Here is a 24,279-nt window from a genome sequence, read left to right as displayed (position 1 = left end):
GAAAGTAAGAAATCAAACTCTCACTATTCTCAGACGATATGATACTATATCTAGAGAAGCCTAAAACCTCTACTAAGACACTCTTAGAAACAACAGGCTTGTAAGGTAAAGTCACAGGCTATAAAATCAATACCCAAAAATCCATGGCCTTCCTATATGCAAACAATAAGTCAGAGGAAAGGGACATGAAAAAAGCAACCATATTCACAATCGTGTCCCAGAAAATCAAGTACCTCGGAATCAACTTAACCAAGGAAGTAAAGAACCTCTACAAAGAAAACTATAAAATGCTACTCCATGAAATAAAAGAGGACATGAGGAAATGGAAACATATCCGCTGCTCATGGATAGGGAGTATCAACATTGTCAAAATGGCAATACTCCCCCAAAGCATTATACAGGTTCAATGTGATCCCTATAGATACCTATGACATTCTTCAAAGAAATGGATCAAGCTATCTTGATATTCATATGGAACAACTAATGCCCATGGATAGCTAAAACAATTCTCGGGATAAAGATAATGGGAGGTATCATCCTCCCCAATCTTAAACTTTACTACAAAGCGGTAACAATTAAAACAGCATGGTGCTGGAGTAAAGGCAGAGCTGCAGACCAATGGAACAGGGTGGAATATCCCTACACACACCCCCAAATGTATGATCATCTAATCTTTGATAAGGGAGCAAGCAATGTGAAGTGGAGCAAGGAAAGCCTCTTTAACAAATGGTGCTGGCACCACTGGACAACCACATGCAAAAGAATGGGCTTAGATCTTGACCCGACACCATGCACAAAAGTCAGATCAAAATGGATTAAAGACCTTAACATTAGACAATCCATAAGATATATTGAAGACAAGGTTGGCAAAACCCTCCATGATATTGAAGATAAAGGTATCTTCAAAGACGACACACAACTGATTGACCAAACGGAAACAGAGATAAACAAATGGTACTATATTAAACTAAGAAGCTTCTGCACTGCAAAAGATACAGTGACCAGAATACAAAGACAATTTACAGAATGGGAAAGGATATTCACCCAATACCCATCCTATAAGGGGTTGATATTAAGGGTATATAAAGCACTGGTTGAAGTCTACAAGAAGAAAACATCCAACCCCATCAGAAAATGGGGTGAAGAAATGAACAGAAACTTTCCCAAAGAAGAGATTTGAATGGCCATAAGGCACATGAAAAAATGCTCATGAAAAAATGCTCTTCATTACTAATCATCAGGAGATGCAGATCAAAACAACTATGAGATACCACCTCACACCACAGAGAATGGCACACATCCCAAAGAACAAAAGCAACCGCTGTTGGACGGGATGTGGGGAGAAAGGGATCCTTCTACATTGTTGGTGGGAATGCTGGTTGGTTCAGCCCTTTTGGAAAACAATATGGACGCTTCTCAAAAAATTAGAAATTGAGTTCCCATTTGACCCAGCAATACCACTTCTGGGAATATATCCCAGAGAAGCAAAAAAGTATAGTCGAAATGACATTTGCACTTATATGTTCATCACAGCACTGTTTACAATAACCAGAACCCGGAAAAAAACCCGAGTGCCTGAGAGCAGATGACTGTTTAAAGAAACTTTGGTACATCTATACAATGGAATACTATGCAGCTGTTAGAAAAGAAGTCATGAATTTTGCATATAAGTGGATCAACATGGAAAGTATCATGCTAAGTAAAATGAGTCAGAAAGAGAGAGACAGACATAGAAATATTGCGCTCATCTGTGGAATATGAAATAACAGAGTAGGAGACTAACACCCAAGAATAGTAGAAATAAGCACCAGGACATTGGCTCCGTGGCTTGGAAGCTGGCCTCACATGCTGGGGAAAAGGCAGTTCAGATAGAGAAGGGAACATCCAGTAAGCTCTGGTTGGAGGACCCGCTCGGGAGGGGAGTTGCATGCTGAAAGTAGACTATAGATTGAACAGGATGGCCACTCAATACCCCTATTACAGACCACAACACCCAAAAGGAGAGAGAGGGATCAAAAGGGAATGCCCTGCCATAGAGGGAGGGGGATGGGATTGGGAGGTGGGAGGGATACTGGGTTCACTGGTGGTGGAGAATGGACACTGGTGGAGGGAGGGGTGCCCGAACATTGTATGAGGAAAACACAAGTATGAAAACTTGTAAATCTGTTACTGTACCCTCATGGTGATTCACTAATTAAAAAAGAAAAAAGACAAATAGTCAAGTGATATGAAAATATTTTTATGGAACCAAACAAGAAACTAAGTACACTTGTCAAACAAAAATGTCTCTTAAATATTTTTCTATTTAAAAATCGTAGAATCCAAAAGATCTTGCAGCAGTTACAGCTCTTACCTAACTTAATTTCTGACTAAAGGATTCCTAGATAAATGCTATTGTTAGATTCTGGAGAGGAAATGCAAAGAAAACACTTGAGACATCTGATTATTCAGAAAGTAAGAAGCTTCTAGCATGCACAATATTACAATGAAACAGGATACACTGAAAACAATAAATGTATAAAAATTCACAGATGTACAATAGTACAGAAAATTAAGCAAAGATAAAATAGTCCTTATTTATTACACAGAGGTAACCAAGGTATAGGATAACATAGCCTCAGGTAGTTTAGGTTTATGGGGTTACTCCCAACACAGTGCTCCCATTCCTGTCTTTATTTGTAACTTCTTTCTTTGTGTTCTATTGACTTGTAAATATTGTTTTTCTCTTGTCCTTGAGTCTTTTGCATAGTTTATTCAGAGCCATGTCCTTTTGTATGGGCATAAGAAGACTGTAGCAAGTGCTATGCTTTGTAACCTAGGAGTCATTTGACTCTACATGTTATTTTCCTCCTGGGCATCTGTTCTCTCTCAACCTAAGCCTCAGCTGCCCTTACTCCCTAGCACCCCACAAGCAGTGTCCTGATGAGGGATGGGACAGACCCAGGGCAAGTGGTGAGTTATGTGCTACCCTGGCATCAAGGTGGGCCTGACCAAAGTGCCTAATGCATTAGTTAAGAGCTTGGACATGGCCAAATGCTGTCATGATCCAAAAAGTAATAACTAGATTCCCACCACCATACTAGGGTTAGGAATGTTTAATCTGGCCTGAGCACTGTAGCCTGAGTCTGCAAGATGTTCATTCCCAGAAAAGCTACCCTGCAAGCCTCAATGTATCTCTTACTGTGTCCATACAAAAATAACTAGTATTATTTTTAATTATTGGACTGAGGAAAGGAGAAAAACACCATTAGAGGTATTTTGCCTGCTGGCAGTCAGGAAGGGCTTTGGAATGCTCTTAGGTGGAGTTTCCTTTGAACCTGGTAGGCCCTTAAGAAGGGCTTTCTTATGTTGATTTTGCTACCAAAGAGAGAAGCCAGAGAGTGGGGATGGAGGAGTGAGGAGCTAGGAAGGAAGAGTGCTGGGGGAGAGAAAGGAGAGAGAAGAAATGGGGAGCTCAGAGAGACTGGAACAGGCGCGTAGAGAGAATGTAATAAACAGCCACTGATCAATCAACTGGCTTGATCCTCCTTTCCTCCTCCATCTGCCCCATGGCCCGAGCCACCCTGGTTGGGCAAGTGGCCTGGAACCAATCCCCTGAACCTGGGGGTGGCCAATGGGGAGAGCCGCAGGGGCTCTCCCCGGGTCACACCCCTGGCAGATGTTTTTTTACACAATGCACCAACTGCCATGCTGAAAAATGGTAAACAGTGTAGAGAACATTCATCCTGCTATCCTAATTGATACTGGAGGGTATTCTTTGAGAAGTGCACTTAATAGATATTGACAAGAAATATGGAATTGGATGATGATCTTATTAAAAGCTTACCAAGAGCAATTTTTTCTGACAAAGATCACTATGTGTATTAAAACATATAGTGGTGGTTTGGAGCTCAGGTGCAGCCTGGGCAGCCCAGATTGGGTAGCCTTCAGAGCACAAATCCATGCTACTCTACTACTTTGAAGATGCATCATCAAGAGCCAAGATGCTAGGGTTCCAGCAGAAAAGATTGAAGACTTGATCATGCTACATTAGATTATGATATATTGGTATTCAGAAGTGAAACTCTCCAATCATTTTATTTAATGACAGAGAAACTACCAAAATTTTCTGCCAAGGATCAAACCGAAGTCTCCTGTGTGTAGGTGTATGTGCTGTATCACTGAGTTTCATCCCCACCCCTAGGAAGGCTGTTTTGATCAGAATCCTGTGTCTCACATCATTTGAAACTTGAACTGAGTCTAATACATTCGCTGCTTTTCTCTGACTCTCACAGTGCTCACTGTCGTCCCATTTCTGGTGGGCATGGTTTTTCAGAGCAGCAAGAACATGGGCAATTAGAGAAAGATGCAAAGTGGTGGCATGGTGAGAGGTATTTCCTGGGGTCAGCAAGTTGGAGGCAGTTTGGGATACAATCTACCATAACGGCAGCTGCATGGCCCTATTGTTGTCTACCCATGGGATATGGTTTTTCTGAATGGGCAGCCACTCACATGGTCATCTGTTAACTTCCCCAGCCATATTGTATTTGGGGAAGCCCTCCAATCCTCTCCCCCCGACGCATCATGGAGAAATTGCACAGAAAACCACCAGGAGGAGTGGATAAAGATAGGAGCCCTGAAACCTCAACAAGGAATGTCCACATAGATATTCTCTCTGATACGACAAAACTGTTTCAGAAATGAAATAGTGAGGATTTTAATGAGCTAAAAGAAACATTTGAATGGACATCCAATAAAATACAAGAGGATATGAAAGAAACAGTGGAACAGACAGCCAACAAAATATAGGAAGAAGTGAGAGCACAAAATATAGGAAGAAGTGAGAGCAGAGATAAGAAAATCACAAACAGAAATAGCATAAATAAAAAATTCGGTAGATGAAAAACTCATTGGGTGTCCTGAACAGTAGAGTAACAATAGCTGAAAACAGAATCCGTGAGCTTGAGGATGAGATGCAGAAAACCTCCAAGGAACAGCAAAAGATGGAGAAAGTCCTCAAGATAACTCAAAAACAGAACAGAGAACTATGGGATGAACACAGGAGGAACAACATAAGAACCATCAGAGTCCCAGAAGGACAGGAAGGCAATTCCAATAAGATACTAATAGTTAAAAACATCACTGCTAAAATGTTTCCGGAGCTGGAGAATGCAGGCATCCCGACACAAGAAGCCTAAAAGGTACCAGCTCAAAGAGACCCTAATAAAACACTCTAAACATATCCTAATTAGAATGATGAACACCATAGGTAGAGATACAGTACTGAAAGCAACAAGATCAAGTAAAGAAATTAGCATTCCCAAAGAACAATGAAGCATCCCTTAGATCTACAGCAGAACTACTGAATGAAACTCTCTGGGCCTGAGGACAATGGTGGGATATAGTTCAAAAACTTAACAAGATGGAGGCTCACCAAGAATACTCAAGCCAGCTAGACTCTCATTCAGATTTGAAGAATAAAAAAATTCGTGGATAAACAACAGCCCGGAAACTTCATAGACTCAAAACCAATCTTGAAAGGAATACTCAAGGGGCTACTGTAAGGCAAGAAAAACCCCAAAACAACAGTCTTCTTAAGAATGATGGCACAACAGCGCAGGATCCGCGGTTTTCCTGAGCGCAAAATGGAGCCGGCGATCCAGCTGAAACAGGACGCTTTCGCGCGCTTGCGGGAGACCCCAGGGGGCGGGGGCGGCGACCCCCGCCCACAGCAGATAGATATTTAAACCCACCTCCCCCACGTGTGCTTCCCTTTGGATCCGGCTGCGGAGCGAGCATGATGGAAGAGCCCAAGGGAGCGCCCTTGGACTCCAGGCAGCCCACTGAACTAATTCCGGCATGGGACCAGAGACCCCACGGTGCGCTGAAACAGTGGGACCCGGGCATCCCCCAATTCTTTTAACCTGTCTCTCTCTCTCAACTCCTCCCTCCTGAACACAGCGCAGGACTTCTCCATCTTATGAGCACCATAAAAGGGTAAAAGTTTGTAGTGATGTTATTTCTGGTTGTACTTTCCCTGGACTTTATACAGAAACCCAAAACCGCGCGGCCGCGCGACCTAATGTCATCTTAGCATCAGCAATATGTAATATGTCCCTTTTTAATGGGTCGGACTTTTTTGGGAGATCCTAACAAGAATAGTAAGTCTGTTGCTGAAATATTGAAGGCAATCAAAGTGGTAGCCATCTCTCTAGACTGAACTAAGCTATATCCCCACACCAGCTGAGAAGAAATATCCTTCTTTCTCGGGAAGAAACGCGGCGTGGTGTCAAACATAGTGTGATGTCCATTAAGCAAACAGACCTGGTGGCGTGGGAATGGGATATAAGGGGAAAAATTATGTACATGGAACAGTGGGACGCTGGTGGAATCTCGAGCCGGAGCCGATACCAGCGCAAGCCGTTTGGTTCCAGAAACTGCTTGCAGACACTCGACTAGTCTATCAACTAAGCCAGAGCCCCACGCCTGCCGATGACGGGAAATAACCATCCTTTTCGGTTTTTTTTTTCCTTGTCAGGCAGCGTGGCGATTACCAAACAGGCGTGAACTCGGTGGCGCGGGGCAAGGGGGAAAAAGAAAAGTTATGTAACAAACAGCGGGACTTAATATCTCTATATTCTTAGCAGTGGAGAACTATCAAATGCCTCCTTGGCAATAGGACTGCTTTCCTTTTTGGGGGGAAACCCCAACAACGGTAGTGAGTTGTGTGTTGAAACATGGAATGTAATCAAGATAAGGCATAAACGAAGTGGAACTTATCATGTACAAGGGTGGGGACTGGGGAGGTGGGAGGGGGCGGCAGGTGTACTGGGGGGGTTGGTGATGGGAGATGGGCACTGGTGAAGGGAAGGGTGTTTGAGAATTGTATAACCGACATAATCCTGAGAACTATGTAACCCTCCACATGGTGATTCAATAAAGTTATTAAAAAATAAATAAATAAAATAAAAATAAAAATAAAAAAAAAAGATGTAGTCTCATCTAAGCAAATGCCATCAAATGGCTGAGGGCGGGAGGAGGGAAGTGATAAAGCAGGTCAGCTGAGAAAAAAAAAAAAAAGAATGATGGCACAAAACCCCAGGGCAATAATCTCTCTCAATGTCAATGGTCTAAATGCAGAGTGAAAAAATGAATTGAGTGTGTTAAAAAAACTTGAATCCAACATTCTGCTGCCTACAAGAAATACATTTCAATTGCCAGAGCAAACACAGATTCAAAGAGAAAATCTGGAAAACAATTCTTCAAGCAAACAACTCTCAAAAAAAAAATCAAAAGTCAGAATGGCCATATTAGTATCCAACAATATAGAGTTTAGGCTGAAAAAGGTTACAAGAGACAGTGAAGGTAATTTTTTAATAATCAAGGGATACATATGTCAGGAAGAAACCACACTCTATATGTACTTTCACCCAATGAAGGATCAGCAAAATACTTAAAACAATTGCTAATAGATTTCAAGGAGGACATTGTTGTAGAAACACAATAGTAGTTGAACACCTCAACACTGCCTTCTCATCCAGACTAAAACGGAGCAAGGAAATACTGACTGAATGATGAAATGGAAGAGAGGGAGCTAGTAGATATATACAGGACTTTTTATCCCCCCAAATCCAAATATACATTCTTCTCTAGTGCACTTGGGATATCCTCCAAGATAGATCACATACTGGGCCACAAAAACAGACCTCCATAAAACTAAGAGGATAGAGATTGTGTCAACTATCTTTTCAGACCAGGAAGCACTGAAAACAAAAGTTAATCACACAGAGAAACAGAGAATCAAATCAAACACCTGTACATTGAACAGCTTGCTACTGAAAAGCCAGTAGGTTAAAGAGGAAATCAAAAGATTCCTGGAAACAAATGAGTGAGGACGGAGCAATCAGAATTTGAGAAATACAACAAAAGCTGTGTTAAGAGGAAAGTTTAAAGCCTTACATCAGGAAGGGAGAAAGGGCTCACATAAATAACTTGACTTCATAGCTTAAGATCTTAGAAAATGACCAACAAAAGGAACCAAACCAAGCAAAAAGGGGGAAATAATAAATAATAATTAAAAGCAGTAATTAATGAACTGGAATCCTACCCCCCCCAAAAAAAGAAAACCAACCCAAATGATCGATGAAACCAAGTGCTGGTTCTTTGAAAAAAAAAAAGATTGATAAACAAATAGCAAGACTCAGAAGAGAGAGAACCCTAATAAAATGAAAGAGGGAACACCAGAACAGAAACCAGAGATTCACCGACAGTCAGATTACTTTGAGAATCTTTATGCCACAAAACAAGAGAAACTCAAGGAAATGGATAAAATCCCAGATTACTATAACCTCATGAGGCTGAACCAAGATTTGGACTGACTACCTGAGGGGAAGGAGTAGAGGGAGGGATAAAGGGAGGGGAGGGGGGAGGGAGAAAGAGGGAGAGAGAGAGCCACTATCTTGTCATTACTAACTATATTATAGTTTAGAATACATTTACATTTTTCACTTTCTCTAGGATTTGCATTGCTTTGATTACCTGAGTATTTTAATTAATGGATATTTATTTTGTGAAGGTTATTTAGATTATTGCCAATTTTCAAATTACAGAGTAAAGCAATAAATATAGGATTTTATAGTTTAGAAATATGTACTCTTGCTAGTTCTCCTGATCCTTACTATAAATTTCATCTAGATTATAAAATTTTGCTATTGTTGAGAGTTTTCATATAGTTGCTTGTATTTTATAGAAAATATTCCATTTGTGTAGCTGTTGAAGTCAGATTAAGACTTGCATTAATAAGCATTTGCGGTGATTATAGAATCATTAGAGCTTTCAAATTCTGAAAATCATTTAAGATTATTAATGAGGATGCTAATTATTAAATAGCATCTCTCAAAGGCTGGTAGCAGCTCTGAAAGGCAGAATAAGCTTTTTATTATTTGCTTGGTTGCATCTGTAAACAGGATCCAAGATTACAATTTGATCAGGGTCAATTTTTCACAACACAATAAAGGCCCAATCAACTAATTTAATAATTGGTCATGGAAATGAGTCTTCAAGGACCTGAGGGTCTGAGACAATGAGTGAAATTCAGGACTTAATCACTCACAAATATATGCCAGCAGGGGGAGTTGCTAGAACTCTTAATCATAAAGCAAGTCTCACACTGCTTGTACTAGCAATTTTTCAGAACCCACCAATCATTATGCTATAAACAAAAGATATACTTTGCAAAACAATCTACGTAAATAATAATCTCTCCTAACAAAACACTCCTTTAATTTTCTTTATATAATACATTTTTGATAAAAAACAAAACCTTATAATGATAGTGAGGCCCACTTCAAGGGATTGTATAGAATTTGCTACCTTCACTTTGTTACATTACACCACAATCAACGTTATAATTGGTGTATTTATTAGATCTTAGATTCCTCAGAGGGAGTATCCTTGGTTCTGCACTTCTTGATTTATTTTGTAACTGGTGTATTTGAATAAAAAGTTGATTCACAATGACAACGCATTAGTCCTGTGAATATTGTGTTGACATTAGCAGCCCATTGTGAGGTTGATAAGTGCTTTGCATGTTAAACGTAGCAGATCTTGCCTCTTTGATTTGCTGTCTTCCTGGATTCAGCTGCACACCTAAGGGTGTAATCTGCAACCTTAAAGTAAATCTAAGTATTCAAAATACTTGAGAGAAATAATCCTTTTGTTATTGTTTTTGGACCATGTCATATTTACCCCACATATATGCTATTTGTTGTCTATACTATTTATATGTACATATCTGTGTATATATGTGCTTATGAAAAATCTTAAACATAGTAGTGAATAGAATGCACTCTGATGTAATAAAAATATTGATAATGATCTATTGCATGAAATATATATTGTGTGAAAAATGATCAAATGTGGTTTGTAACCCACTATTTATTTTGCCCCCAAACTTGGGGGAGGTATTGGGCTACCCTGGCTGTGCTCAAGGAGTACTCCTGGCTCTATGCTCAAGGTTTGTTCCTGACAGTGCTCAGTGGAACATATGCTATACTGGTGACTGACATGGATTTGGCTGTTTGCAAAGCCAATGCCTTGAGCTCTGTATTCTTTCCAGACCTAATCGGGAGTTTAAAAATCTTTTACTAATTCACCACGAAATACAAAGTTGTTCATGATTGGGTTATAGGAATTGAATGTATCCATACCAATCTCTTCATCAGTGTCCACTTTCCTCCATGCCCCCAACTCCCTCCCCACCCCCCGCCACACAAAAAACACACACAGTTCCCTTTCACCCACCTGTCTGCCTCTATGAGACAGTTTTGGTTTTTTGTAGCTCTAATAGTCACTTATTGGACTGGAGCAATAGTACAATAGGTAGGGTGCTTTTCTTTAATGTGGTCAACCTGAGTTTGATCTCTGGCATCCCAGAAGGACCCCTAAGCACTCCCAGGAGTGATCCTTAAGCAAAGTTAGGAATAGGCCCTGAGAACTTCCGGCTGGATGTGGACCCCAAAACAAATTGAATTAAAGTTTTTAAAATACTTTATCCTATGTATTTCTAATTCCTGTTAACTTTCTTTTCTAGATCAGAAATTCCAACATTTCCTGTAGTTTAAAGGTCCATTTTCTACAGCTGAGAAAGTATAGATGACAAAACTTTTCATGTAACTATGTATCTAATTGTTTCTGTTTCTTCAGTCAGTAGAGTGTCAAGCTGACCAGTGTTGGGCTTTTGGAAGCACTTAGAAAATAGCATTTTGACAATGGGCAACAGCATGACAATATGTCATTAGGGTTACAGAATCTCTTATTTTTTAGACACAAGGTGGCCTTAAAGAATGGCCTGGCCTTTAATCCTAACAGTTAATAAAACCAGGCTGACAGAACTTATAATGTAAAAATACTGTTATTTGGAGAGACTGTCAAATTTGTCACTTCTAGTCCCGAAAACCACCTCTGTTTTTGCCTACAGCACATTTATTCTTGTGGTATAGAGAATTTAATTTCACAATATGCACCTGTATCATATTACCAGTATAATATCAGTCCTTTGTTATAAGTTTGTTGCTTTACCTAAAATCTGTTCTTGTGTTTTCTATCTTAATACAACACTATGTTTTACTATTATAACTCCAGGGGTTATATAAATAAAAAGAAAATTTGTTTTATCCTATAAAAAGTAATTACATTTGAGACTATTGCAGTGGCTTAGCATCTAATGTGAAAAATATCATTCAACATATTGTATAACTGTTGTATCAGTATTGACAAATCTACTAACTCTAAGATCTTAAAACAAAATGAAGTTTTAGTAGCCAGTCTATTGAATTCAATCTTCCCAGTAAATTATTTTTTCTATAATGCTTAAAAAGCTACTTCCCTGAAGAAATAATTATGATTTTAAAATATCTTTTCGATTTAGGGGGAAAACTGGAAGTCTTCACTGTATATGGATGGAATTTTTGAATCCTGTAGTCAGTTTCTAGCATTAAGATTAATCAAATTTTGGCAGTCTTTATTCTAAAATGCTTAAAATCTGGTTTCATATAAACTGTAATACTTTTTCTACACCTAAACTTTTCTCCTAAAAGTGAAACTATAAGGAAAAGTACGTATCATTTCAATTTTTGATAAAAAATAATGCAATTGGTATAACATTTAATCCCCAATAATTAGATACTTACTGTATTTTTATTTGTAGCAATTGTTTCCTCAATCATTGTCCTATTTATCCCATTCACAACAAGTATCTGGCAATATCTAAAAATATTTTTATTAACATAGCTTTAGAGGTGGTGGAAGGGATATGTTTAATTGATATTGTGATGTAGTGATGAATAGATTTTAGGTTTTAGTCCTTGTTTCTTGGAACACACAGAGGTCCTAAAATTCATGGAATCTCCGAAGTAGAAAATTTTTAGCTTAATAACTAATATCTGGAATACCTAACATAAAACCGGGTCACTGAGAAAAGCAAGGCATGGCTGGAGAGTTGGGGCTGTCAGTCATATTCCCTCAATTTCTACGGGAGCTTTGTGACTAGAGTTGGGATGGGACATGGAAATTCAGTGCTCACCTACTTTTCACCCATGCAGCTGCTTGAACTTACCTGAATTAATTCTTTGTAATGAAACAATAATGTTAAGTAAACTGCTGTCCTAAAGATGTGAGCCATTGTAGCAAATTAAAGACGGGGTTGTGGTAAAAGGCTAATCAAAAATTATAATTTAGTTTATGACTGGTAAATAAGAGATACAGGAGACAATTTGAGACTTGGGACAGATATGTGAGTGGAGGCAGCTTGTGGGATCCATCCCTTATCCTCTGGGGTCTGTGCTATATTTATATATTGTGATTGTAGAACTATAGAGACCTAATAGCATCCAGAGAGCCAAGAACTGATTGTTGGAATAGAAAAACCCACAATAGAAGAGTTGGGAGCAGACATGATTGAAAATGGATATATATCAGTGGCATTATTAGTAATCGTACAATGCTGAGGTTAGATCTTTCTGCTTGGAAGGAGAATCTATTTTATATCTGGAGTATATATGAACACTGTTCATATATATGAGTATATATGAACCTTTAGAACACTGTTTCTCTGGCAGAGGCCACAGTTGAAAGTTGCAAGGCATAAGGCTAAAGTCACAAGTCAACAAGGTGGAAAGGGGGCCAAGGTTGAAAAAAAGGTTGAGAAACACAGTTTTATAGAAAGAAACATGTTTATCTGACTTTTATGATTTCTTAATGTGGCTTACATATGCAATATAGTTAAAATTTAGTTAAAATATACCCTGAATAATGTAATGTCTTTTAACACTTATTTCCTTATAGTGTATCTTTGTGTATGTGTGCTCATAAGTGAGATAGGGCGATCACCTCTCAGTGTGATCATCTGCTGCTTCTATATTCCTGCTGCTTCTATGCTCCCATCCTGCTCTCCTATGGTCAAAGGCACATAAAGGTAGTTATTTTGATCACTCATTTTATTGTAGAAGGGAATAGTACTCAATTGCTTATGCAACAGTTTTCAGCACTGTAAGAAGTAGGCATTGATATACTATATTCTACTGTCTCTCAAAAACACATCATATTTAATTTTGGTCTGTGTATATAAAGGTGCCATTCCCTTAGTAATTTTTTGTTGCTGTTTGACTCGCCCAAGCAGAGGTCAGGAGTCACTCTGGAAGCCTCCCAGCAATTCTCAGCTAACTGGGCCTGTGACTTAATGCAAGGGTCTGAAGATGTGGCATAGCTCCTGCGTTGTAGTGTTGAGGGCTATGCAGGCCACACCTACAGTCCTCATGGGCTTCCAGGGCCATACCCAGTGATGCTAAGGTATCCAGGGATGCCATGGGGACCGCTTTGTACAAGACCTCAAACTGGGGCTAGTTGTATGCAAGGCCTGTGTTTTAACCCCTCTAATCTCCCTGGTCCCTTGATAGTCTTGATAAATTTAAGGCAAGTTCTTAAGTCCATTTGAAATGAATAATTGTTTTACAATCTGAAACATATTCATCATCATTCATTTAATGATACAAAGTGTTACAAAGTGATACAAAGAATTTAAGAGAAAGAATCCCCTTAAATCTCAACCAGAGTGATAGCTAAAATCTATCTTCTCACTAGCATGGTGGTCAGAAATGTTTATTGGGTAGAATAGTTATCAGAATAAGACTTTTTAAATTAAAATCTTTTCCAAATTACCCCTTTTTGATAAGCCAATTTTGCAACATGAGAGTGATACTATTTTTTCCTCCAGGTCAATCAAAACTGAGGAAAAGTTTATAGACACATTAAATAATATTTCTCCAGGTTCTAAAACTGAAATAGTTTTAAATTCATTGCTTTATGAATTTTCCTTTTCCTCTCTTTATTTGGTATAATCAATCAATAAACATTTGGGATGTCTAAAATGCTTTTGCAAATTCTGCACATTAAAATAATAGTTTTTGTATTATAGCATGTATATATAATAGACTATAGAATAAGCCAGTTACATAAAGTGATTCAGATTCTATAGAGTTGACTAATGCTTGAAAATTATATATTGGAAGAAATTGGTATCATATCCAAAAATGACCTTAATGACCTTCCTTCAATATGATATCTCATCTTTCTCAACTAACAATTTAAAGACATTAATAAACAGAGCACATTGTGTTCATTGTACTGAAATGATTTCTGCTGTTATGTTAACTCATTACTTAAAAATCATTTGATTTTAGCAGCTCCTCTGCTCCTTAAAGATTATAATCCACGAGATCTACTAACCCATTTTGGCACCCAGAAACTTACAGAAATGCATCTAGACTGTGAGCTGAGATAGACGACTACAAGCTGCCCGGGAATGGGAAGGAATCTCTCTCCCAATGCTTTCTTTCTACGGGGATGATAGCGGCGACGGGAACAGCAGCACCCACATGGCATCCGCCATCTTCTAAGACAACCCAGAGGTACTTGCTTATCGTGACGTGGCATGCAAGAGATCATGGAATGGGGGTGTTACCGGCATGCCCTCAGCCCAGATGAGATCCGGAGCAGCAGCCCCTCTGCTCCTTAAAGATTATGATCCAGGAGGTCTACTAACCCATTTTGGCACCTAGAGACTTATAGAAATGCATCTAGACTGTAAACTGAGCTAAAACAGAAATCCAAAACTGTGCGGCCGTTCTTGCAGTCAAGTGAGCTCCTATAATCTTCATTCTCAGCAATGGAAAACAAACTATCAAATGAAGCCTTTTCAGCAGGTTTGATTGTTACGGGAAAATTCCAAATAATAATAATCAGTTCTCTGTTGAAGTGTTGAATGTATCCAAAGTATAGAGAGAATAAAGTGAAGATCATTGGCCACTCAGGTGCGAGGGGGAGGGGAGTTGGGGAGAGGGGTATATTGGGTTCTTGGTGGGGGAATAGGTGCACTGGTGAAGGGATGGGGGTTTGATCATTATATGACTGAGACTTAAACCTGAAAGCTTTGTAACTTTTGTCACGGTGATTCAATAAAATAAAATTTAAAAAATAAATGAATAAAAAAATTAGAAATATTAATTCACTTTAAAAAATCATTTGATTTTAAAAGAATTTTATGGGAAAATACTGGTATAATTTTTCTGTTTTAAATGGTATTTTTGAAAGCTAGTCTCATTTATTATCATATCTAAATATCACAGTGGTAAGATAAAATTAAATGTATAATGATAAAACTGAAAATGCTCTGTTTTTAAAGGCTAACTTATTTCACTATTATGAGTTATCAAAGTGTATTTCCAGAACAATTTAACTGATTTTTAATTTAAATATTTTGAATAGAGTAAGCATTAACAGCAATACAAATTCTAAGAAATATAATATGGAGCTTAGTAAACTTTGCTAAGTTATAAACCTATAAATTATTTCATGGTTCTTAAGAGTCTCTTTTCTATTGACAACCATAAAGATGTCTTCTTTAAAAATGTAGAAAAGAAAAAATAAGAAGTATCAATTCTATTAAAGGTATTTGTGCTTCTAGTAGAGGACTTGTTAATATCTACATCATAAATAAATTATAAAGAATTCTAAGATTGCCATATTTTACAGGTTAATGACAGTTCTGTTTTAGGGAATAGACACTATCACATTTGCAATGTCACATGGAACAATAATCAAGAGGACTCTAAAACTGGAATCTCCTATATATCAGGGAAGTACTCTTACTACGTGAATATGGCTTTGCTGGTGAGATACCTTTAGCACTGGACATTACTCTTGCTCTCACCAGATTAAAATATATTCTCTCAAGTGGTCCAACTTGGAGATAACAAAGAAAAAAGGCAACTTTTGGACATCATTGGTGGGAATATAAATTAATAAATTGATGCAGTCACTATGGAGAACATACTGGAGATTATTCAGAAATTTATACGTACAAATTCCACATAATACAAATATTTTATTTCTGAGAATTTACCAAAGAATACAAAAGCACTAGTTCAATGAAATAAATCTACTCCCATGTTGTTAGAAATAACCTACTCCCAGTGTTGGAAACAACAGAAATACCAATCAAAAGAGAAGTAGATTAAGAAGATGTACTTACACATGCCGAACACACACACAATGAAACACTACACTAGAAAACAGTGAAAGCCTACCATTAGCAATAATATGGATCGACTCAGAAAGTATAATGCTTGGTTAACTAGAAAATGATCAACATCATGTGATGTGGCACATATAGAAACTAAAAAACATTTGAATTTAATAAAACAAAAATAAACTTTAGGGGCCAGAAAGATAGTACAGCAGCTAGGGTGCTTGTTATAAACAGGGCTAACATGGGTTCAATCCCTGGTACCACATACAGTCCCCTAAGCCCCTCTATTAGTGACCTCTGAGCACAGAATCAGAAGCCTTAAGCAACAGAGGATATGGCACATGCATGCAAGCGCATGTGCACACACACACCCCCAACCAAAATTAAAAAAACTTTTATGCATTAAGACTCAGTTGTTATCAGAAAGGAATGTGGTAAAATCAGTAGCAAGGTGTCAGCTGCTATGCTAGAGATAGAATTGGGATTATTGTAGAACTTAATGTAGTGTATAGTGACACAGCTTTTTTTTTTATGATAATCACCTAAAAATATCATGATAATGCAATGCTACTTCACTAAAAATTAAAAATAATGACCCAAACATATGCAATGTAGGATAAAAATTATGCTATCTTCACTCCAGTGACAAAAACTTACCTCACTGAAAAAAGATAATTTTTCCAATGATTACTGTTTTTCAACAGAAATGGTTCTCAATAGAAATCATTTCATTTGAAACAAGCAACATAGTGGGTATTAGTATTTTCTGCTCTTTAAAAAGCACGGATCACAAACAGGTTCTAAGATATCAGCATATGAAAAAGATTCTTGCACTGGACTGCTTACTTTTTCTACAGAAGTTTAAGGTTCTGGAAAAGCTGAACTAATAGCCATCTGAGACCAATCTATCCTTGAACTGGAAGAGCTCTTGATGTTTCAAAAGCAATTTCCAATCATTATTATCTAATAAGGCAATAGTGGAAAGAAATCATTGTTCCTTTTCAGAAGAAGAAAACAGAGTTCAAGGAAATGACTTGTCTGCATTCACCAAGCAAGTCAGCAGTACTGAAATTTTCAATTATCCTTCACCCTCTCCTCTGTCAATTAGAAAAGATTGCAGGCAAGGTTATACTGAGATTCACCTTTATAGTCTTGCTACCTAGGGAGTCTTAAAGATAAGTGCTGCACAGAAGAAATTAGAAAACGGCCTTTGAGAGTTTTAAAATTTTTAATGAAACAGAAAAAGAAAATACTTCTACCCAAGGCACAAGAGGTTTTACCATAAACATCAATTTTTTTTTTGGGGGGGGGGTGTTTTGTTTTTCAAGAGAGCTATGGAATCAGTCTTGCATTTAAGAGCAATTTTACTTTGTAGTTGCAAATCACACGAAGTATTAGTTTGTTAGTAGTGCTGGCCTTGGAAATCGGTCTATATCCCTTTCAGCCTGATTACATGTACTGGAATTTGAAAAAGAAAACATCTCTTGCATAGTCCAAAGCCTACGTACAGCTCAGGGCCAGTTCCTGCAGATTTTTCAAGTCCTCTATGTTTTACTGTGCAATAAAATGGAAAACACATTTTACTGCAAAAAGAGTGGGGCTATCTTCTCAGTCTTAGAAAGAGCAAGTTCTAATTCTGATTTGACGGCTATTTTGTAATTCCATTTTTAATTGTCCCATGGTTCCCATTTTGGAAAGGGATATTCTATAATTCTTTGCATAGGGGAAAAAACAATTTTCCAGTCTAATTTCCCTGTGAATTGCTTAGATCAAATTCAAGTTGGTTTAAGTAACTTGTTGATAAAAGGGCGGAAATGTTAAGATCTTTAAAATATCTAGCAGAAAAACATTAATAAGAAAGGCCAACATTTTAAAAGACAGGGTGTTCAAAGGAGAAAACCCATGTGTATTTCATTACATATTTCAAAATCTCACGTATGTTAGATGCTAGATGGCTCTGGGGCATTTGGGAAGATGTTACCAAGCAATACTGATTTGTATTGCTTTCATGTGTTTGAGACACTTTTGATGAGGTGAAGGCCATGGTCAAGTTGGTAGTTCACTCTGTGCCAAAGTACACAGAGCAATCTCCTCATGACAAATAGAGCAACCAAAGTGTTGCCTCTGCTAGTGAAATGCACCTAAAGAACATCTTTTACTGCTGTCATGTGGTACTAAACAACAAAACTCCACAACAAAGCATTCCCCAAAATATCTCCTTGCAAATGAATGTGTAAAAAGGATACTTTTTGTGTCAATGGGACTAATTATGAACAACAGGTTGAAATATTATTTGAAACACACTGAATAGCCAGAAGAATAATTTATGCTTATGTTGGTATTCTTCATATTTCTTGTGAAGAGTGGAGGAAAGTGACTACAATTCTTTACTCTTCAGTTGACATAAGTGGGAGTCAATCGTGGTGCCTCTAATGTTTGTGTGGTTGCATTTACAAAGGTCTTTTTATTAGAAGTTTTCATTTCTCTGCTCACTTTCATGATTATGTTTGTATTATCCCTGTTTTCATTGTTTTTGCTCATTTTTAACTTTATATATTATGTGACTATTAACATATTTAGTATGTATTATGTTTTAAAGTCCATTTTCAGTACAACCAATATGAGAACATACTAAGGAGCACCCTGATTACAAAATGGTGATTCCTAAGTAGGTCCTTAAATTTGCAAGTTTGCCTTGTTTAGTGTTTCTTTTGTTCCTGTTCCCAAAAAGATGCTGTTATTACAGGAGGAAACACAGTGAGTCAATGCACGAATTTCTTGTTTAGTGAAAAATGTACTTCATCTTAAAGAGAATTTTTATTTTTTACAGTTTTTTGGGGACAGTTTATTCATATCTAAAGGAAGATTACCCAATATAAGACAGAAAACCAAAACTTTCATTTTTAAGAAATAATTGCATTAAGTAGTTTAATTTATGTTGGAGAGGATCTGACATTTCCTGTGAAGTCTGCCTTTAATAATAAATGTTAAAAGGCAGAGATCCATATCCATTTGCCTACACCTGCACTCTCAGAACTCTACTCTATCCTTTTCTGTTGGATTTCATATGTACATCTCCCTTAAAATATTGAGATCAATAATCTTTCTCACATTCCATCTATTTTACTCAATAGTTCTTATAATTATGTATAAGTTCACTGATTCTTGTTTCTTCAAATCAGGTTTATTTTCAGTACATTTGGAAACTCAAACCCTATCATTTCATTTTAAGATGAAAATCAACCAGCTATTTGCTAAATCCAGTTGACATTTGTTTACAAACTAGAAATCTGGCAACATACAGTAATATTTTCTCCTCTGGTATTCTTGAAGCACATATAGTTCTTCATTTCTGTGATACATCTCGTTTTATTTTTCTAATTTTTCTTACTTAATTCTGTGTGTTTCTGTATGCATTCATATGTATACATGATTAGTATTGTAAAATTTATAATAGATAACTACATGGAAATGAACAGGATGCAAACTTATGCACAATATGTATAAATTGTAAAACAAAGATAATAGCAATTTTGCTTGATTGATTTTGATTTTTTGCATTATATTTTTGAAGTGAAAATAAAAGTATACATTTTTATAAAAATTAGCTTTTTAATAAATAAAAAAACATTGTTATTTTCTCCCTACCTATATTAATAATCTTGGAATAAAGTTGAGTCACACATAAACCACTTTATTATAATGCAATTTTCTATAAAATATTTTTGTAAGTCTAGTATTAAATGGGACAAGATATGTTAAATGAAGATTATATGCACAGATGAATGCACACAAATGTGTAGACTACTATTAAACAAAGAGATATTGACTGTTGAGTACAGTATCTTGCATTTAAGACATCAATGATGTCTTAAGGATGACCTCAAAATATCTCACTTAAGAAAGAGTCTAATTATATATCAGGAATATTATAATGAAATAAAATATTTGTTTTTTCTTTTTGACATTTTTGGATTTTTTTTTGCTTTTTGGGTCACACCTGGCAATGCACAGGGTTCACTCCTGGCTCATGCACTCAGGAATCACCCCTGGCAGTGCTCAGGGGACCATATGGGATGCTGGGATTCGAACCCGGGTCGGCTGCGTGCAAGGCAAACACCCTACCCACTGTGCTATCACTCCAGCCCCACTGGATCATTTTTATAAGAAAATATTTTCTACTAGATATGCTCATTATTAAGCACAATACTTCATCACAAGTAATATTTCCAAAGATGTATTAAATAATCAAATATATATTCTCAAAGGAAAATAATGTGTGCCTTGCATCACATATGGTACTTTTTAATGTTTAATGATGCTTAATTTTGATCTGTTCTTTCCTCTTTTAATGTCTCTGCAATTAGGACTTTATGTTTTCAAAAAAAAATCCATCACTAAATAATTCGCAGCAGTTAAGGGAAGCTTAAACGTGCCATAAAGGTAGTTTCTGTCATGAATAATTTCCCTTTTAGGAAATATATCTCATGAGGCAGGCTTAAGTCATCAATCCCATAGTAGAGGAATTCTGAGAACAGTCTCACTGGATATTACTTTCAATTCATTCTTTTTTGAACCAGTACTTGAGCTGAATTTAGGGTAGTTTTCCTAAAAGTTCTGTTCTATGTTCTATTATTGAGCCTGATTAGGCTAGCAGTCAATGAGTTTCTCATAATTGAGTTTCTATTCTCGTCAATCCGTTTCAGTCTTATGTTATTCTTTTCACCCAAATAAGCAATGAGACAATATCAACAATGACTTTACAAGGAAAAAAAACCAAACGATCCTTTTAGCTGTGTTCTAAGAAATAGTAGCTTTCAGTGGGTTTTGTAAAAATATAGGTGATCTTTAAAAAACATATAGCTTAGAATAGTAAAGACCAGTTCTAACCAATAAAATTTTTACAATCTAGTTAGAAATGTATGAAATAAATAGAATTTTATCTGGTGAATTTAGCAGAAATAGAGCCTATTACTATTCCCCAAATGTTGACAAATCTTTTCAGTTTCTTAAATAATAAAGCAGAGGCACAATGTACTTATGGGGAAGAAATCATTAAAGAGACTACAATGCTAACACAGATAGATGTTTAAACTTATCAGTTCAACTAAATTGTTTTCCCTGGGAAATAATTCACATTGTGAGTTCTCTGGTGATGCAATCCTCAATTAAAAAGATACATTCAACTTTATGAATTTTGAGATACTATTTATTAGGGAACAATAAAATCTTAAAGTTAAAAAGCTTACTGCTATATTTTCTAGCATTTATTTGATTGTTTAAAGAATAAAGTTTATGTTATTGGTCTCTTTAGAATATGGACTAATGATTATACACTTTGAAAAATCATTATTAAAAATATGGGCTAGGAATTTATTTGGATTAATATTAATTGAATATTCAAAGTAGAAAATTCAAAGTAGACTGTCCAGTTGATTTATAATCACATATACATAAATGGATAATTTTTAGAACACCAAATGTGTGGTCAAAAAAATTATTTTATATTACTGAGCAGTAGCCATTCATTATTCTCCTTTATTCCCTAGTTACAACAAAACTTCCTTTTCACTCTTAGTAATTTGTAAAAGTTATATTAATATTTCCTAGGATAAGTTTAATTCATGATAGACAAAGAAGAACAGTTAGCATAAAAAGATTAAAGGATTTTCGTCCTAATAGAATTAGTTTTGTAAAACATATATGCAATAATTCTCTGTAAATTCAAATCAAACATATTTAATGTAGTATGTACTAAGTGCTTTAGGGGACATTTTCAATGATGCTATTAACAACACTATCACTGAATTATATAGCCCTTTATAATTACAAAGTTATTTTATCAGAAAATACAAAGTAGGCTGTCCAGTTGTATCACGTATACATAAATGGATAACTTATGTATACATTCTATCCTACATTTCAAAAAATGCTATTTTAAAGGTAAGATAAAAAAGATTGAGAAGCACGTGTTTCGTAATGTATAAAGAGCAGAAATCAAGGTTTTGGCCTTCCAGCAGGTCCATATTCGTCATACTATACCAATTCTCTTCTAACGGGACAAACTACTGTCACACCTATGGTCTGACTAAATATGAATTTCAACATATTTGTATTGTTTAATAGAAATATGTGCAAGTAAACCCATGAGTGACCAAATTTTATGATATGCCAAGAGTTGACTTTATAGAATAACAATAGTACAGTGGTAGGGGGTCTCACTAATTCACATTTGCTTTCCATCACATCAATTTTACTAGCCATGACTAGCCTCACCAATAGGTACCAAGAATAGGAGAGCTATGCAAAACCTTTCATTAAAAATCTGCCTTACGCGCTCTCCGCCAAGATGTGACCTGGGTGGCGCTCTGCAGCTGATCAACCACGATCCGGAGGCCAGCTAGACTACTTTTGGTACCAGCAGCTGCTCGCAGAAATGTCTCTAGACTGTGAACTAAGCCATAGCCCCATGCTGCCCCAGGAAGGGAAATGATGCAATTTCTAACATAAATCTCCCTGGACTTAGTTACTAAAATACTAAAATACAAAAATCCCAAACTGCACGGCCGCTATTGAAGCCACGCAACTTCCTATCTCTTCATTCTCAGCAATGGAAAACTAATTATCAAATGCTTCCTTGTCAGCGGGGCTGTTTTTTTGAGGGGAAACTCCAACAACAATAGTGAGTTTTGTGTTGAAATATGGAATGTAATCAAGGTACATAGAAAGTGAAGTGAAATTTATCAGCTACGCAGGCAGGGGTGGGGGGGCCGGGGGCGTGGGAGGTATACTGGGGTTTTTGGTGGTGGAATATGTGCACTGGTGAAGGGACAGGTGTTCAAGCATTGTATAACTGAGAGATAAGTCTGAAAGCTTTGTAACTTTCCACAGGGTGATTCAATGAAATAAATAAATTTTTTTAAAAATCTGCCTTAAGTTTATCATGGAAACAGAAATAGAACAGAAGATACATCTGTTTTGAAAGCTTTTATCTAGTACTTCAAAATACTTAGATGGTAACAGAAGCACATTTTAAACGAGATTTTAGGTAACCAAAAATCTTAATTGGTTTATGCAATCTTAATTGGATTTATATGTAGAAAGATAGGTATATATATAAGTTATGAATATCAATTTAATACAGCAAGAAACTTGTCTAGGGATAAAGTCTAATAAATACAAGTAGATATTTAAAACTTCTAAAATGTATAAGCTAGCTTAAATGGTTCTTTTACTTTCTATTAGAATTAGTGTTAATACCAGTAAATGAAATCTAAATAATATGTGAATTTTAACCAACTGTAATAGAAACGGCAGAAAAATTAATACCAATCTTACACAGTATCAACTACACTACTACACTAGTAACTGTAAAGTTTGGTATTAGCAGTGGCCACTTTATTACTTACGCTATGACTGGCAGTGATAATACTGACATTTGATCTCAGAATGTTAATTTATGTACCTCTGGAGAGCAAACAAAATTAAAGTATATATAGAATAAGCTATAATGTATTTTCATAGCTTTAAAAAGAATACAGTGGGGGCTGGAGTAATAGCACAGTGGGTAGGGTGTTTGCCTTGCACGCGGCCGACCCTGGCTCATTCCCAGCATCCCATATGGTCCCCTGAGCACTGCCAGGAGAAATTCCTGAGTGAAAAGCCAGGAGTAACGCCTGTGCATTGCCAGGTGTGACCCAAAAAGCAAAAAAATAAAAAATAAAAATAAAAAGAACACAGTGGTATCAGTCAATATAAATTACAGTTATAAATTTTAATTATAGATCAATTTTTTAATCTTCACAGGTTCTCAAGACAAAAGAGGTTAATCTTTGATCCTGAAATTTATTTATGATAAATTTTGCTAATTGTTCAGGTGTTCTATATGATATCAAATACAATTAAAAATATTTCACTAGGGAAGTGTGGGGAGGAATATATATAGATTATAGTATTTCAGATACTTAGGAAAACAGTGTCATAAAAATTCAATGTAAAGCAATAATGTTTTCATATGGAAAAATATTTTAGGCTTTTCATATAATTAAAAAATATCTATTAAAATCTATATTATTTGGATTTCGTTGTGAGCTAACCACTTTCCTTGTTGGATGATCTTTCTCATGAAATTAAGATTTCATGTCTAAGGTGAGATGAATCTACTAAATAAGCATGTATGTAATGAATGCCTTTAACAGTCTGCTTCTTTTTAATCT

The 24,279-nt window shown here is 36.4% G+C and overlaps 1 protein-coding gene across 2 annotated transcripts in view; it reads right to left on the bottom strand.

Annotated features, from left to right (window-relative positions):
* The window catches only part of PRKG1 (protein kinase cGMP-dependent 1), a 1,291,607-nt gene that overhangs the window by 92,355 nt on the left and 1,174,973 nt on the right, over positions 1-24,279 (bottom strand). The window lies entirely within an intron of this gene.

This window comes from Sorex araneus, chromosome 11 (assembly GCF_027595985.1).
Source record: "Sorex araneus isolate mSorAra2 chromosome 11, mSorAra2.pri, whole genome shotgun sequence".
In the NCBI taxonomy this organism is placed as follows: Eukaryota; Metazoa; Chordata; class Mammalia; order Eulipotyphla; family Soricidae; genus Sorex; species Sorex araneus.
Note: the sequence above shows the minus strand (reverse complement) of the source record. Positions and strands in the feature narration are given on the sequence as shown.